Below are 14790 nucleotides of genomic sequence, written 5' to 3'. Positions count from 1 at the left end.
GAACCCGGGACCCTTTAGTCCATAGGCCAATGCTCTATCCACTGAGCCAAACCGGTTAGGGCCTGAGACCATTTTTAATATGTAGGCAGAACTCACTTTAAAAAACTATAACCACTAAACAATAAAAGAAAAAGCAAGTCCACATAGGGTTTTACTAACTGTTTTCTCTGAGAACTGTTTTCTCTAGGGGAGAAAAAAGAATACTACTGGCTCCTATGCAAACATATTTAGAAGTTGTTGTTTCTAATAGTGCATTAATCTCGATCTTTGGAAAAATCAAGTGAAGGCCACTTTAATCACTCAGCTTAAACAAGCAAGATGTAAGGAGAGAGCAGAGTTGGAGGAAGTAGAGAGAAATGGGTCAGTAGGTGGCAGATGTTAACTGATTCAAATTTGAAAAGAATTTCAAAAGCATGGACCAGGCTTTGTGAAAATTATTAAAGTGGAAAAAAGAAGAAAAGAAAGTGTAAATCTTGTGCAAGAGTGTTCTATTGAGTAAAACAGTGGTCATCCAAAAATCTATTGTATTTTTTTTTTAAAACACAGAATTAACAATATTGTCAATAATACATTACCTTTCTAAAGCATTACACTAGTAACAGCAAACTTTATTTCCTCATTTACTTTGCATAATAATCCTGTGATATAGGTTGTATACTCATTTATACAGATCAAGAAACTGAGGCTCAGATTAAATAATTTGCTAACAATATGAAGTGAGCTATAGCTCAAATATAAACCTTATGATTCTAAGACCAGCATTTTATATACTACTATATTAAACTATGGCCATTATGGTCTTAAATATCTACACAAGAGGTAGAGAAATGTATCATCTGGGTTGTTTTTTGGTTTTGTTTTTGTTTTTCCCCCCATAAAACAAAGAAACAAAACAACTACTTCTGTCTTCTCTATTCCTGATAAATTTTTTTTCTCTAAAATATAAACTTGCAAACAAATGTCTGGTGATCGTGTGATAAACCTATCAGAAACAAGAGACTCTGAACAGCCTCAGCAATCTTGAGAAAGAAGAACAACGTTGGAGGGATCACAATACCAGATAGTAAACTACACTACAAGGCCATAGTAATCAAAACAACCTGGTACTGGCATAAGAGCAGGCATATAGATCAAGGGAACAGAAAAGAGAGGCCAGAAATCAACCCACGTCTCTATGGTCAATTAATATTTGACAAAGAAGGCAAGAGCATACAATGAAGTAAATACAGTCTCTTCAATAAATGGTGTTGGGAAAATTGAATAGGTACATGCAAAAAAGTGAAACTAGACTACCAATTTACACCATACACAAGAATAAACTCAAAATGGATTAAACACTTAAATGTAAATCGCAAAACCATAAAAATCCTAGGAAAAAAACATAGGCAGTAAAATCTCAGACATCTCTTGTAGCAATATATTTTTTTTCAGTTGAAATAGTTATTAATTTACTTAGCTTTGTTTATAACTCTTTCTTTAATCTTTATTGTTAAGATTATTACAAATGTCCCTCTTCTTTTTCCCCCCATAGCTCCCCTCCACCCGGTTCCCACTCCACTCCAGGCCCTTGCCACCCTATTGTCTGTGTCCATACATAATGCATACATGCATATAAGATCTTTGTATAATCACTTCCCGCAACCTCCCACACCCCCTTCCCTCTGAAAATCATCAGTCTGTTCTATTTCCATGCCCCTGATTCCAATCCATTCACCAGTTTATTCTGTTCATCAGACTTTTTATTCGATTTTTAGATTCACTTGTTGATAGATAGGTATTTATTGTCACTTTCTTATTCAAAATTTTTTATCTTACCTTTTTCTATTTCTTCCTTTTCTTAAAGAATACCTTTCAGCATTTCATATAATACTGGTTTGGTGGTGATGAACTTCTTTAGCTTTTTCTTGTCTGTGAAGTTCTTTACCTGACCTTCAAAACTGATAGCTTTGCTGGGTAGAGTAATCTTGGTTGTAGGTTCTTGCTATTCATCACTTTGAATATTTTTTGCCACTCCCTTCTGGCCTGCATTGTTTCTGTTAAGAAATCAGCTGACAGTCGTATGGGCACTCCCTTGTAGGTAACTAACTATTTTTCTCTTGCGGCTTTTAAGATTCTTTGTCTTTTGCCCTTAGCACTTTAATTATGATGTGTCTTGGTGTGGTCCTCTTTGGATTCCTTTTGTTTGGGGTTCTCTGCGCTTCCTGGACTTGTAAGTCTATTTCTTTCACCAGGTAGGGGAAGTTTTCTGTCATTATTTCTTCAAATAGGTTTTCAATATCTTTCTCTTTCTCTTCTTCTGGCACCCCCATAATTTGGATATTGGTACACTTGAAGTTGTCCCAGAAGTTGTCCCATAGGCTCCTTACACTGTCTTCATATTTTTGGATTCTTTTTTCTTTTTGCTCTTCTGGTTGGCTGTTTTTTTCTTCCTTGATTCTCAGGATCCTCTAGTCTACTGTTGGATCCCTGCATACTATTTTTTATTTCAGTCAGTGTATGATTAATTTTTGACTGGTCCCTTCCCATTTTTTTGGCATTCTCACTAAGATCCTTGAAGGTCTCACTAAGTTCCTCCGAGGTTCTGAAGATTCTTTAGTAACCTTATAACTATAGTTTTGAACTTTATATCCAGTAGTTAGCGTTCTTCCATTTCTTTCATTTGTGACATGTTTCTTTGTCTCCGCATTTTGGCTGCTTCTCTATGTTTGTAGAGTGACCTTGTGGACACCTATAGGGCCCAGTGGCTCAGCATACCCAATCACCTAAGGTGTACACTCTTGGTGCACCCCTTTGTGGACTGTGTGCACAGTTTTGTTGTAGTTGAGCCTTGATTGCTATTGGTGTCACTGGGAGGAATTGACCTCCAGGCTAACTGGCTGTGGGGACCAGCTGCAACTACAGTGGGCGAGCTGCTGTGCAAGAGACACCCTTATGGGGCAGGACTTGCTTCAGTGGGGCTTTGGTGCTCACTGAGTCTGCCCCTGGAGTGTGTCACTTATGGATGTGAAGAGTTGTAATCTGGTATGGTCTCACACTGACCACTGGTACACTGGCTCTTGGATCTCCAAGGAGATGCAGAGTCAGCCACTACCTAAGGCAGTGATGGCGAACCTGTGACACACGAACTCCTTTTTTTGGTTGATTTTTCTTGGTTAAATGGCATTTAAATATATAAAATACATATCAAAAATATAAATCTTTGTTTTACTATGGTTGCAAATATCAAAAAATTTCTATACGTGACACGGCACCAGAGCTAAGTTAGGTTTTTTCAAAATGCTGACACGCCGAGCTCAAAAGGTTCGCCATCACTGGCCTAGGGCCAACCAGCAGGAGCTACAGAGAGACCTGCAGATTCCTCCTCTTCTATCAGGTTTGGAAGTACCCAGACAAGGCCCACCTGTGAAGCAAGGCAGGCTGGTGCCAGCTTTGGGCCTTTTATTGATAGGTTTAGGGCTCCTTGACCCAGCTGCAGCTTGTTCAACAGGTTTTAGGCTGAGAAAGGATAAACGATTCATATGCAAAAGCCACTGCACACAGCTTGGGTGGGGATGTACACTGGGTGGGGGTGGGGTCTCAGGGAATCTCCAGGGCAGAGCAAATAGAAATAGCTGCCAGTCAGCCCTGCACTGGGGAGGTCCCCACACAGGAACAATGAATGACCACTGCGAGCACCTCTGTCTGGAAGAAAGCCACCCCAGAGTTCCTGCCCCGATGCCAGACAGTCCAGTTTCTCCCCATATGTGTCTTGAACTCCCAGAGCTTCGCCCTGTGGGAGCTTGTAAATTCAGTTAGTGGTGCCGGCCTTTAAGTGGAGAAGCTGGGTCTCCAGCAACCTGTGTGTCACTAAGCCCCAATCCGCACTGGTTTTTACAGTCCATAGTTCTTACTGCCCATAGGGACTTCTTTCCCCAGCTCTGGAACCCTGGGCTGGGGTATGGGGTGGGGCTGGGACCCCTCACTCCTCAGGGCAGCCTTTGCAGAGGCGATCTGATTAAAAAAGTGGCTCACCCAGGTGCCGGACCAGTCTGTTCTGTGCCTCCGCACCTCCTACCAGTCTCAATGTGCTTTCTTCTTTACCTCTCTAGTTGTAGTACTTCCCCTCAGCCAGCTTTCCCACGGTTCTGGATGATAGTTGTTCTGTATTCTTGTTGTAACTTTTATGTGGTTGTGGGAGACAGCAAGTACAGGCTTTTACCTATGCTGCCATCTTGGTTCTCTGTTTATAGCTCTTTTTCTTATAGCAATATTTTCGCTGATATATCTCTTAGAGCAAGGGGAACAAAGGGAAAAATAAACAAATAGAACTACATCAAACTAAAAAGCTTCTGCACAGCAAAAGAAACTATCAAAAAGATGAAAAGGGAACCGATTGTATTTGCCAATGGTACATGAGACAAGGGATTAATTTCCAAAATATAAAAAGAATTCATACAACTCAACAAAAGGAAGACAAACAATCCAATTAAAAAATTGGCAAAGGACCTGAATGATACTTCTTTAAAGAGGACATAAAGATGGCCAATAGATATATGAAAAAAATTCTCAATGTCACTAATCATCAGAGAGATGCAAATTGAAACTATAATGAAGTACCACCTCACACATGCCAGAATAGTTTTCATGAATAAATCAACAAACAACAAGTGCTGGTGAAGATGTGGAGAAGAGGGAACTGTTAGTGGGAATGCAGACTGTGGAAAACAGTATGGAGTTTCCTCTAAAAATTAAATATGGAACTGCCTCTTAACCCAGCCATCCATCCCACTTTTGGGAATATAACCTAAGAATCTTGAAACACCAATCAGAAAGAACGTATGCATCCCTATGTTCATAGCAGCAATATTTACACTTATCTACTGAAAATAGCCCAAATGCCCACCATCATCTTATCTAATAATAGACAAACATGGTAATTAACCATAACTTCGCTACCCTTCCCATTGGCTAATCAGGGCGATATGCAAATTAAATGCCAACCAAGATGGCGGCCGGCAGCCAGGCAGCTGAAGCGAACAGGAGGCTTGCTTGCTCCAGTGAAGGAGGAAGCCAAGGTTCCCCGCCTGCCGCTGCTGGGCTCTGAGCTTGCACTCTAAGAAACAATGTTATAATTATAGAAGCTAAACAAACCCCATGCTTTCAGCCAGCCAGCCGAGCTGGAGTTGCAACAGTGTTTCAACTATAGAAGCCAAACAAACCAGATACCTGCTTTCAGCAGCCGAGGTCTCAGAGCTGGAGCCGAGCCTCAGAGCTAAAGCTGGCTCTCAGTTCCAGTGACAGCCATAGAAGGTAAATAAATCCCAGAATAAAAGAAAAAAGGAGCGGTTGGGAGCTTCAGTCACCCACCAGCAAAAGGGTAATATACTTCCCAGCACCAGGATCAGCGGAGCCGCGAGGCTTCCCGAACCCGGGATCAGCGGAGCCGCGAGGCCTCCCAGCACTGGGATCAGCGGAAAAAGAAAGCCCTCCTGGCACCAGGATCAGCGGAGCAGCGAGGCCTCACTGCCCCTGTGTCAAGTGGAGCCACGAGGCCTCCCAGCATGGGGATCAGTGGAGCAACGAGGCCTCCTAGCACCAGGATCAGCTGAGCAGTGAGGCCTCACTGCCCCAGTGTCAAGCAGAGCCTCGAGGCCTCCCAGCATTGGGATCAGCGGAGCCGCGAGGCCTCCTGGCTGCTGGAGCAGTGTGACAGGGGGCAGAGTCCAAACCCCCTGATCGCCCTGCGGTTCTGTGTGTGACAAAGGGCGGGGCCATAACCTCCCTATCTGCCCTGCTCCGTTTGTGACAAGGGAAGGAGCCCCAACCCCCTGATCGGCCCTGCTCTGTGCCTGATAGGGGGTAGCTCCCCAACTCCCTGATCGGCCCTGCTCTGTGTGTGACAGGGGGCGGTGCCCCAACTCCCCTAACAGCCCTACTCTGTGCATGACGGGGGGAGCTCCCCAATCCCCTGATCGGTCCTACTGTGTGTGTGACTGGGTACGGAGCCCCAACCCCCCAGATCGGCCCTGCTCTCTGTGTGACAGGGGCAGCGCCCCAAACCCCTGATCGGCCCTGCACTGTGCGTGACGGGGTCGCGCCGCAACCTCCCCATCGGCCCTGCCTTGAGTGTGACAGGGGGCGGCGCCCCAACCCCCCAATCGGCCCTATCCTGAGCGTGACTGGGGGTGGCATCACAACCTCCCGATCTGCCCTGCTCTGTGCATGACACGGGGCAGTGCCCCAACTCCCCAATCGGCCCTGCTCTGAGCCCGACCAAGGGCTGCACCTAGGGATTGGGCCTGCCCTCTGCCACCCAGGAGTGGGCCTAAGCCAGCAGGTCGTTATCTCCCAAGGGGTCCCAGACTGTGAGAGGGCACAAGTGGGGCTGAGGGACACCGCCCCCCTACCCCCGCCAGTGCACAAATTTTTGTGCACCAGGCCTCTAGTATATAATAAAATCCTAATATGCAAATTGACCGAACAGCATAACAACTTGCGTAACGACTGGGTGTTATGACATGCACTGACCACCAGGAGGCAGAGAAATCTGCCCCCCAAGAGGGAGGAGACTGGCAGGGGCAGGGCCAGCAAGTGGGCGGCGCCAGGCCACCAGCCACGGTGGCTGTCAACAAGGGCCCCCAATCGCCCTGCCCACCGGTAGACCCACAAATCGGCCCTGATCACCAGCCAGGCCTACATACTCTACCCTATATATTGGGAACAGTCTCTTAGATTTAAAAATTAAAACCTGGCAAGGCTACTCTAACACTGAAAAAAAAACAGGATGATGCAGCATTAACATGCATGAACTCTGATTTGCACATTTTCTGGTCAGCCCTGATTCTGACACCTATAACTGTGTGACAAAGCCAATTCTCTCTGCTTCAGTTTTTCCATCCATAAGATGGGGAAAATGGTACTATTGCCTCAGAAGGATCATGTTATGTACTACTTTTTATAATCAGGAGAAAAAAATGTAGCTGCCCATACAACAGCAAGATGCCTTTCACCTGAATAAAAAGCATGATTACTGGTGCATACAGCATCCTGGATTGCGAGAGGGGTGTCCGACTGCCGGTTTAGGCCCGACATCCCCCAAGGGGTCCCAGATTGCGAGAGGACACAGGTCTGGCTGGGGCCTCTAAAAGTAAATAATCTTGAACATAGAGAGTTTCTAATTTAAAAGTCCAATATATTATGCTATGGAAACATAAAAAAACTATATTCATCTAATTTTAGAAATTCATACTCCTTAACAAGTGATTCAGAAAATATGTAAAACTGGTTTTTGTGTTATTTCATGTGAATATAAATCATGAATATCCAGTTAATAAATATGTACTGAAAGAATCTGACCTATTTACTACAACTTTAAGAAATGTATCATTTTGCCCAGCCAGTGTGCCTCAGTAGTTGAGCATTGACCCATGAACCAAGAGGTCACCAGTGTGATTCTGGTCAGGCACATGCCTGGGGTTGCAGCCTCTATTCCCAGTAGGGGGCATGTAGGAGGCAGCCTATTGATGCTTCTTTCTCATCATTGTTTCTATCTATCTCTCTCCCTTTCTGTCTCTCCGAAAAATCCTATTAATAAAAGCCTATGTGATCGTCATGCCATCACGCCATGATGCCCTCATGCCGCAACGAAAGATCACCAAGAGACTGTGTGCACAAAGGGCACGCGCGGGTGGGTGGGGCTGTATGCGCACGTGGGTGGGCAGGGGCTTGACACTGCATGCGTGGCGCAGAGGCAGGGCCTGTGGCTCTGCGCAGCGGGGCTTGGGGGTCCTGTGGTGTGGAGGCAGGACCCCCAGCTCCAGCCTACCTCTTTGGGGAAACCCATTGAGGAGCCCCGGATGAGTGGGCGGGGCCTACCTCCTTGGGGCAATAGATTGCGAGGATCCCGCACTGTGAGAGGGCGCAGGACAGGCTGGGGGACCCCCCACCAAGTGCATGAATTTCGTGCACTGGGCCTCTAGTTAAAAATAAACATATTTTTAAAAATATATCATTTAATTAAATGAATTTTAGTAGCCTTCTTTCATTTCTTTCTATTCCAAGCAAGACAGCTGGCAAGTTTTTTAAAAGGAAAACACAAGACTTAAGGGAGGTGGAAAGGTGGACACTAACAAGGAAACCTCGAATATGAGTGAATGGAACCATGTTTATCACTAACTAGTCAAACTAGTTGGTGTATTCACATGGGTTTGGGGGTTGCAAAGACAGAACATGAAGCAGGTAAGCTGCTCAACTGATAATCTTACTATCCCTTTCCTTCCTAGTAATACATCACATGTTCTGAGACTATAGGCCAACAAGCAGATAAACTGTAATGCTACATCAACCTAACCGCATGTGATAATGCAGACAGGGAATTTAGTAGATGGGCATTCAGAGGCAGAGGTGGGTGACCTGGTTGCATAAGTCCATGGATCCTAATGAAACACTGATAGAAAGATGGCAGCTGATCCCTAAAATAGAAGGTAGATTTTTCATAGGTAGGAAGACCTTAGGACTGCCTGCTTTATTTAATGTATATTTCACAATGTCTAAAACAGGAACATTTTATATCTCATTTTCAATCAAAACATTCTCTGCCGAAACCGGTTTGGCTCAGTGGATAGAGCGTCGGCCTGCGGACTGAAAGGTCCCAGGTTCTATTCCAGTCAAGGGCATGTACCTGGGTTGCGGGCACATCCCCAGTAGGAGATGTGCAGGAGGCAGCTGATCGATGTTTCTCTTTCGTTGATGTTTCTAACTCTCTCCCTTCCTCTCTGTAAAAAATCAATAAAATATATTTAAAAAAAAACAAAACAAAACATTCTTATAAATTGTGCAATACTGAAGAGGTGAAATGCTTCTGATGTTTAAAACAGGCAAAACTGGTTCCATCTAAATCGGATTTCTTTCACTCACACTAAATTCAAAATTTACCAACACTTAAATGTACGCCTCTGTTACAAATGTCAAACATCTAATTTATCAATACAAAAACTTAAAAGAAAAATAAGTAGAAAAATATGGCATAACCTTCTTTCCCATCATTGAAATGGCTTATCTACATTTTCTAAAAAATAGAACAATGACACAAAATACAATACCTTCTGGAAGTGTTTCTCTCAAATGTTAAAATAATGGGTCCTGAGAACAGAGTTCTGAAATAGCTCACAATCCAAACAATTCCTGAAAATTAAGAGAAATAAGTGTTACTTCAAGTGCATCTTACCTTTAAAAAAACAAATAGTATGTTTTACAACAAAATCCTAACTACTGACTACAATAAACTAAACTCAGAAAACAAACAAGATTTATTGCAAGATAAAAATATTCTTAACTATGCATGCTTTCCTTGGGCATAGCTGTTGACCAAATCAGATTTAAAAAAACCTGCATTATAAAATTATTTACCAAAATAGACCTGTTTTCATTACATTTTTATAGTAGTCAACAGAGAGTTTGAAACAACTCCCTTTTTTTTTCTTGGCCACTGGGAACAAAAGTTGTTAAACTCAGAATTAGAACCATCCTAGATCTAGAATGGCATCAACTTATGGGAAAGTTTATACTTTCAGGAACAAAACAGTGGGTGAAATGTTTTGAGCAAGAGGCACAGTCTCCTTTTAATACTGTGGTAGCTCAGGAAACTTCACATTGATCAGCAGGCCAAGGACAGTGAAGCTAGTTGGAGATAAAGAAGGCATGATACAAACTCCCTGGCTCCATTACAGGAGCATTCCATTTATATCAGTCACTGTCCTTGTATCTGTTTTATATTTCTAGAATTCTCAATTTCTGTCCTATAACCTATAACTTATACTCATAAATGATAGCTTAGCCCAGAAATAGGTCCGTAAACCTGAACTTTAACCTCTCAAAATCAAGTAGCTATTTTACTTATTTCTTCATTTTATCAGTGGTCTTTAGTCTCCCTAAAACCATACACCGGGTATCAAATGTCTGAGAGATGCTTCCTCAATACCCTAGGAGGGAAGGCTCTTCAACCACTGTACCTCTAAGTCACTGTCTCTATATCTTGCTTATTGTCATTCTCCCTGTGAACTTTTCATTCATCTTTGAATCTCCCAATACCTAGCATGATGCAAGGTACAGAGCAGATGCTCAGTAATTGTTTTAATAAGCCACTGAATCTTAGAAATGTTATCAATTATTATATCATGCTGAAATAAAAAATACCATAAAAGAAAGTTATATGGTTCAACTACAAGGGACAATAGTTGCCTTTCTTTAAAAAAGAAACAAAAAAACATTTTTATTGAATTCAGAGAGGAAGGGGGGGCAGAGAGAGAGACAGAGAAACATCAACAATGGGGGAGGAATTATTCATCAGCTGCCTCCTGCACAGTCCACACTAGAAATCAAGCCAGTAACCCAGGCATGTGCCCTAACCAGGAATCGAACTGTGACCTCCTGGTTCATAGGTCAATGCTCAACCACTGAGCTATGCTGGCCGAGCATACTTGCCTTTCTTTTAATTACTTCATTCTTTCTCTTTCTCTCTCTCATCTCCCCCCCGCCGGCCCACCTCAGTTCTTCATCAGCAAGACTTTTCAAGTAAAGGGTGTCCCAAAATTCACGCAAGAAGTAATTTTGATAGAAAACACAGATTTATAATTAAAAATTGTGAATTTTTTATTGATTCATAAAGTATACAGTATAGGGTTATGAATAGAATAGCATATCGGGTAAATGGCCTCCACAGCTTTGCTGGCACATACGCACTCTTTTGTTGAAATTTTCCATGACCGTTTTGCATAAATGTGGCTGAATTTCGTTGATACAGAGCTCAATTTCCTCCTTCAAGGCGTGGGTGGTCGTGGGTTTGTTGGCATAAACCTTAGACTTCAAAAAACCCCAAAGAAAAAAGTCCAACGGCGTTAAATCCCATGATCTGGGCGGCCAATTCTGATCACCAAAACGGGAAATTGCATGACCAGAAAATGACTCATGCGGTAATTGAATTGTTTCTCGGGCTGTATGGTATGTGGCACCGTCTTGTTGAAACCACATGTCGTCCACATCCATATCTTGCAATTTAGGCACAAAAAACTGGATTATCATGTCGAAATAGCGAGTACCATTAACTGTTATTGCCTGAGCAGCTGCACTTTCGAAGAAGAATGGTCCAATGATGCCTCCAGCCAAAAATCTGCACCAAACAGTGACACGTTGTGGATATTTCGCCCAATATGCTATTCCATACATAACCCTATACTGTATACTTTATGAATCAATAAAAATTTACAATTTTTAATTATAAACCTGTGTTTTCTATCAAAATTACTTCTTGTGTGAATTTTGGGACACCCTTTATCTATGTCAATGCTCTGCCAACCCCTATAGACAATTAGCCTTGCTGGGTAGCAGGTCTCTTTATAGGTGAATTGGGACTCCAGTCCTACTGTCTGAGGTCCTACACCCTATTGGCATGATAAATGGATATTAACACAGATCCCCTAAGCACATATTGGCAGCTCCTAAGCTACCCTCCATCTGCAGCAGGAAATGTCACTTATATGTGTAAGTCAAAATACTTAGAATCAACACTAAAGGCACAATGTTCCCCAAACTTTAGAAGACAGAAAGTATCACCTTAAAGTAGAATTATAACTATTAGAAAAAACAAACACACAAACACTCTGAAGAGACTTCCTACTGCTTAAAAAAAAATGTGTTGTTGTGTTTTTTTTGTGGGTTTTTTTGTGGGGTTTTTTGGCCCCAAATCATTTCCTATTAGGACACTACTTTTTCAGCAGCTAAATAAAAACATCACCAAATCATTTTATGTAATAAAATTTAACCTTATTCTGACCTTCCACATAAAGCAAACAAACCTCTCTATCCAATAAGATCCCATCTGAACTATGTAAGGTGATAAATAATACCTTAATTGCTTTTATTTACATGACTTTGAAACTATTCTGGGCTGAAGTCACTGACTCAAGGTCACATTACAAAAAAGTAAAATGTATGTCCAGCCAGCATGGCTCAGTGGTTGAGCATCAACCTATGAACCAGGAGGTCACAGTTCGTTTCCCAGCCAGGGCTTCTGCCCAGGTTGTGGGGTGTGCAGGAGGCAGCTGATCAATGATTCTCACCACTGATGTTTCTTTCTCTCTCCCTCCCTCTCCCTTCCTCTTTTTAAAATAAAATAAATAAATAATTAAAAAACAAGGAAAATGATGCAATTTACCGAGGAGGAATGATCTACTTAACTCAGTGTGGTAGCACCTTCTCCCTCCCTCATTAGGAGACACCAAATGCATAGTGCAATTATCAGGTACATCTCTATTTGAAATGTATTACATATAAACACATTAATTTTACAAATATAAATATGTACTAAGACTATATATTTAAATAAGTTCATCACATATTACGACTTCCTTATTAACACCAATCTGCCTGAATAGAGACAAATAACAATCCTATACCCTAACAACATTTAAAATCAAAACATGAAATAGGGCAATTCTTTTTTTCCAGCATCTCATAAAAATTGCTAACAACTAAAATTCAGGTTACGAAGCTATAAAAAATTTTAGGACAAGAACTGAAAAAACAGCATCCTAAGTACAGACAATCCCTGACTTTTGATGGTTCAACTTATCATTTTTTTCAACTTTACAATAGTGCAAAAGCTAAATGCATTCAGTAGAAACCATACATCAAATTTTGAATTTTGGTATTTTCCTGGGCTAGCTAAATGCTGTATGATACTCTCTCCCTTGTGACAATGGACAGTGGCAGTGGGCTGCAGCTCCCAGTCAGCCAGCTATCAAAGGTAAACAACTGATACTTTACAGTGTGCTGTGCTGCCAGAATTTTTTGGATATTGTGTTTTGTTTTCACATCCCATCAGGTCTACAAAATGTTCATTTGTGTCTTCTGCTTCTAGTGGGAAAAGGAGGAAGGCAATGACTTTTGAGATGAAACTCAAGATAACTGCCCAACTGTAGGCTAATGGAAGTGTTCTGAGCACATTAAAGGTAGGTTAGGCTAAGTTATGGTGATTAGTAGATTAGGTATTGAATATATTTTCAACTTACGATGGGTTTTTCAGAATGTAACACCATCATAAGTTGAGGAGCATCTGTATATTAAGAGTTTTTGCTTTTTTTTTTTTAACCTAAACAAGCATATGTCCAACTAATTTGCTTAGAGGAGCAGAAGACTTAACATGCATGTCTCAAAGCCAATAATGCCACATTAGTAAAACTAAGGAAGTACAATAAAATGACAGAAATTAACGATCATCTATATATATAAAAGCCTAAGCCACTGGCCAACCTGCTGATAGCTATGACATGCGCTGACCACCAGGGGGCAGACGCTCAATGCAGGAGCTGCTGAACAACAGCAACGTTATAGAGTGCCCTCTCACACTCTGGAACCCCTTGGGGGATGTTGGGCTGCCAGTTTCAGCCCGATCCCCACTGGGCAGGCCAGGGGACCCCACTGGTGCACGAATCCATGCACCGGGCCTCTAGTAGATTATAAGGGACAACATATATTTTTCAAAAACCTCAGAATATATCAAAACACACAAAAACAAGTTAACTCTACAAAATATTTTCCTTCAGTTTAGTAAAATTCTAACACAAACGAGATATTATTGGCACTTGAGTTTACTGGAGAAAAGGGAAGGAAACTATAAAGAATGGAATCTAGGTTACACTAAAAATGTTTGTCATAATGGCACAAATGTAGAATGCCAATTTTTTTTTTGGTTTATTATAATATCACCAGGAAATTCATTTAAGAAGTATGTGTCTATTAAATTAGATAAATTTCCATTATTTATTTTACTACACAAGTACTTCTATACTACTCAAGCCAATCTTTTGCAATTTAGAAATGATTTAATGAAAGAGAAACAATATTATAAAATTTATGCCTTTATACCTTCTCTCCCTTGGTAGAAGGGCAAGACCTTTATCGTGTAAATCTATAATGGATCCAAATCATTTCATTTGATGCTACTCCACAAAGAACACAGGATGAATACATATTTAAGTACCATAATCCTAAATAAATTCCAATAATAAAATGTTACTTTGACTTTTCTAAATGAGAAATAAAACACCTTAATTTCTCTTTATAAGTTAAGCCAATTTCCTTCGGAATTTCTCAGTAGTAAAATAAAAAATATTTTTAAAGATACTAGTTACTATTATGAATCACATGTAACGTTCAGTGACCATATCCTGTTTAGATATTTTAATTTTCTTTCTTTAAAAAGCAATTCAAGGTCTAATACGATGTATCTACAGTTGACCTTTGAACAACATGGATTTGAACTATGTGGATCCCCTTATACACAGATATTTATATTCAGTAATTACCTGTACTATTTTTGATCCACAATTAGGATCTGTGGATGTGGAGGGCCAACTGTATGCCATTCTATATAAGAGACTTTAACATCTGTGGATTTTGGTATCTACAGGGGTACTGGAACCAATCCTCTGAGGATAATGAAGGACAACTTAAGTTTATGGGGAGTCAAAAGTTATATAGGGATTTTCACCTGGGGGGAGCAATTAGGGAGGGAGAAGGCACACCTAACCCCAGGTGTTGTTCAAGGGTCAACTGTAATCTGCATAATTATGTAACAGGCAATTCATGGTTCACATACTTTGAGAAGTATAAAAACAAGGGGGCCAATCAAAATCTTCTAATATTATTTCCAATGTTCTTGGTTATATTTTTATCTGAATTCAAATTTTAGGTTGGTAGTAATTTGATGATAAAGATAACTTTGTTATTTCTCAAATACTTCCTCTGTCCACC

At 41.2% G+C, this 14790-nt stretch overlaps 1 protein-coding gene across 8 annotated transcripts in view; it reads right to left on the bottom strand.

The window, feature by feature from the left end:
- The window catches only part of NRIP1 (nuclear receptor interacting protein 1), a 103739-nt gene that overhangs the window by 74141 nt on the left and 14808 nt on the right, over positions 1 to 14790 (bottom strand). For all 8 annotated transcript variants that reach the window (XM_036352355.1, XM_036352356.1, XM_036352352.1 and 5 more), the window contains exon 2: positions 9081 to 9162. The gene's annotated coding sequence lies outside the window, so the exon portion shown is untranslated. The remainder of the gene's footprint in view (positions 1 to 9080; positions 9163 to 14790) is intronic.

This window comes from Myotis myotis, unplaced genomic scaffold (genome assembly GCF_014108235.1).
Source record: "Myotis myotis isolate mMyoMyo1 unplaced genomic scaffold, mMyoMyo1.p scaffold_m19_p_2, whole genome shotgun sequence".
NCBI classification, from domain to species: Eukaryota; Metazoa; Chordata; class Mammalia; order Chiroptera; family Vespertilionidae; genus Myotis; species Myotis myotis.
Note: the sequence above shows the minus strand (reverse complement) of the source record. Positions and strands in the feature narration are given on the sequence as shown.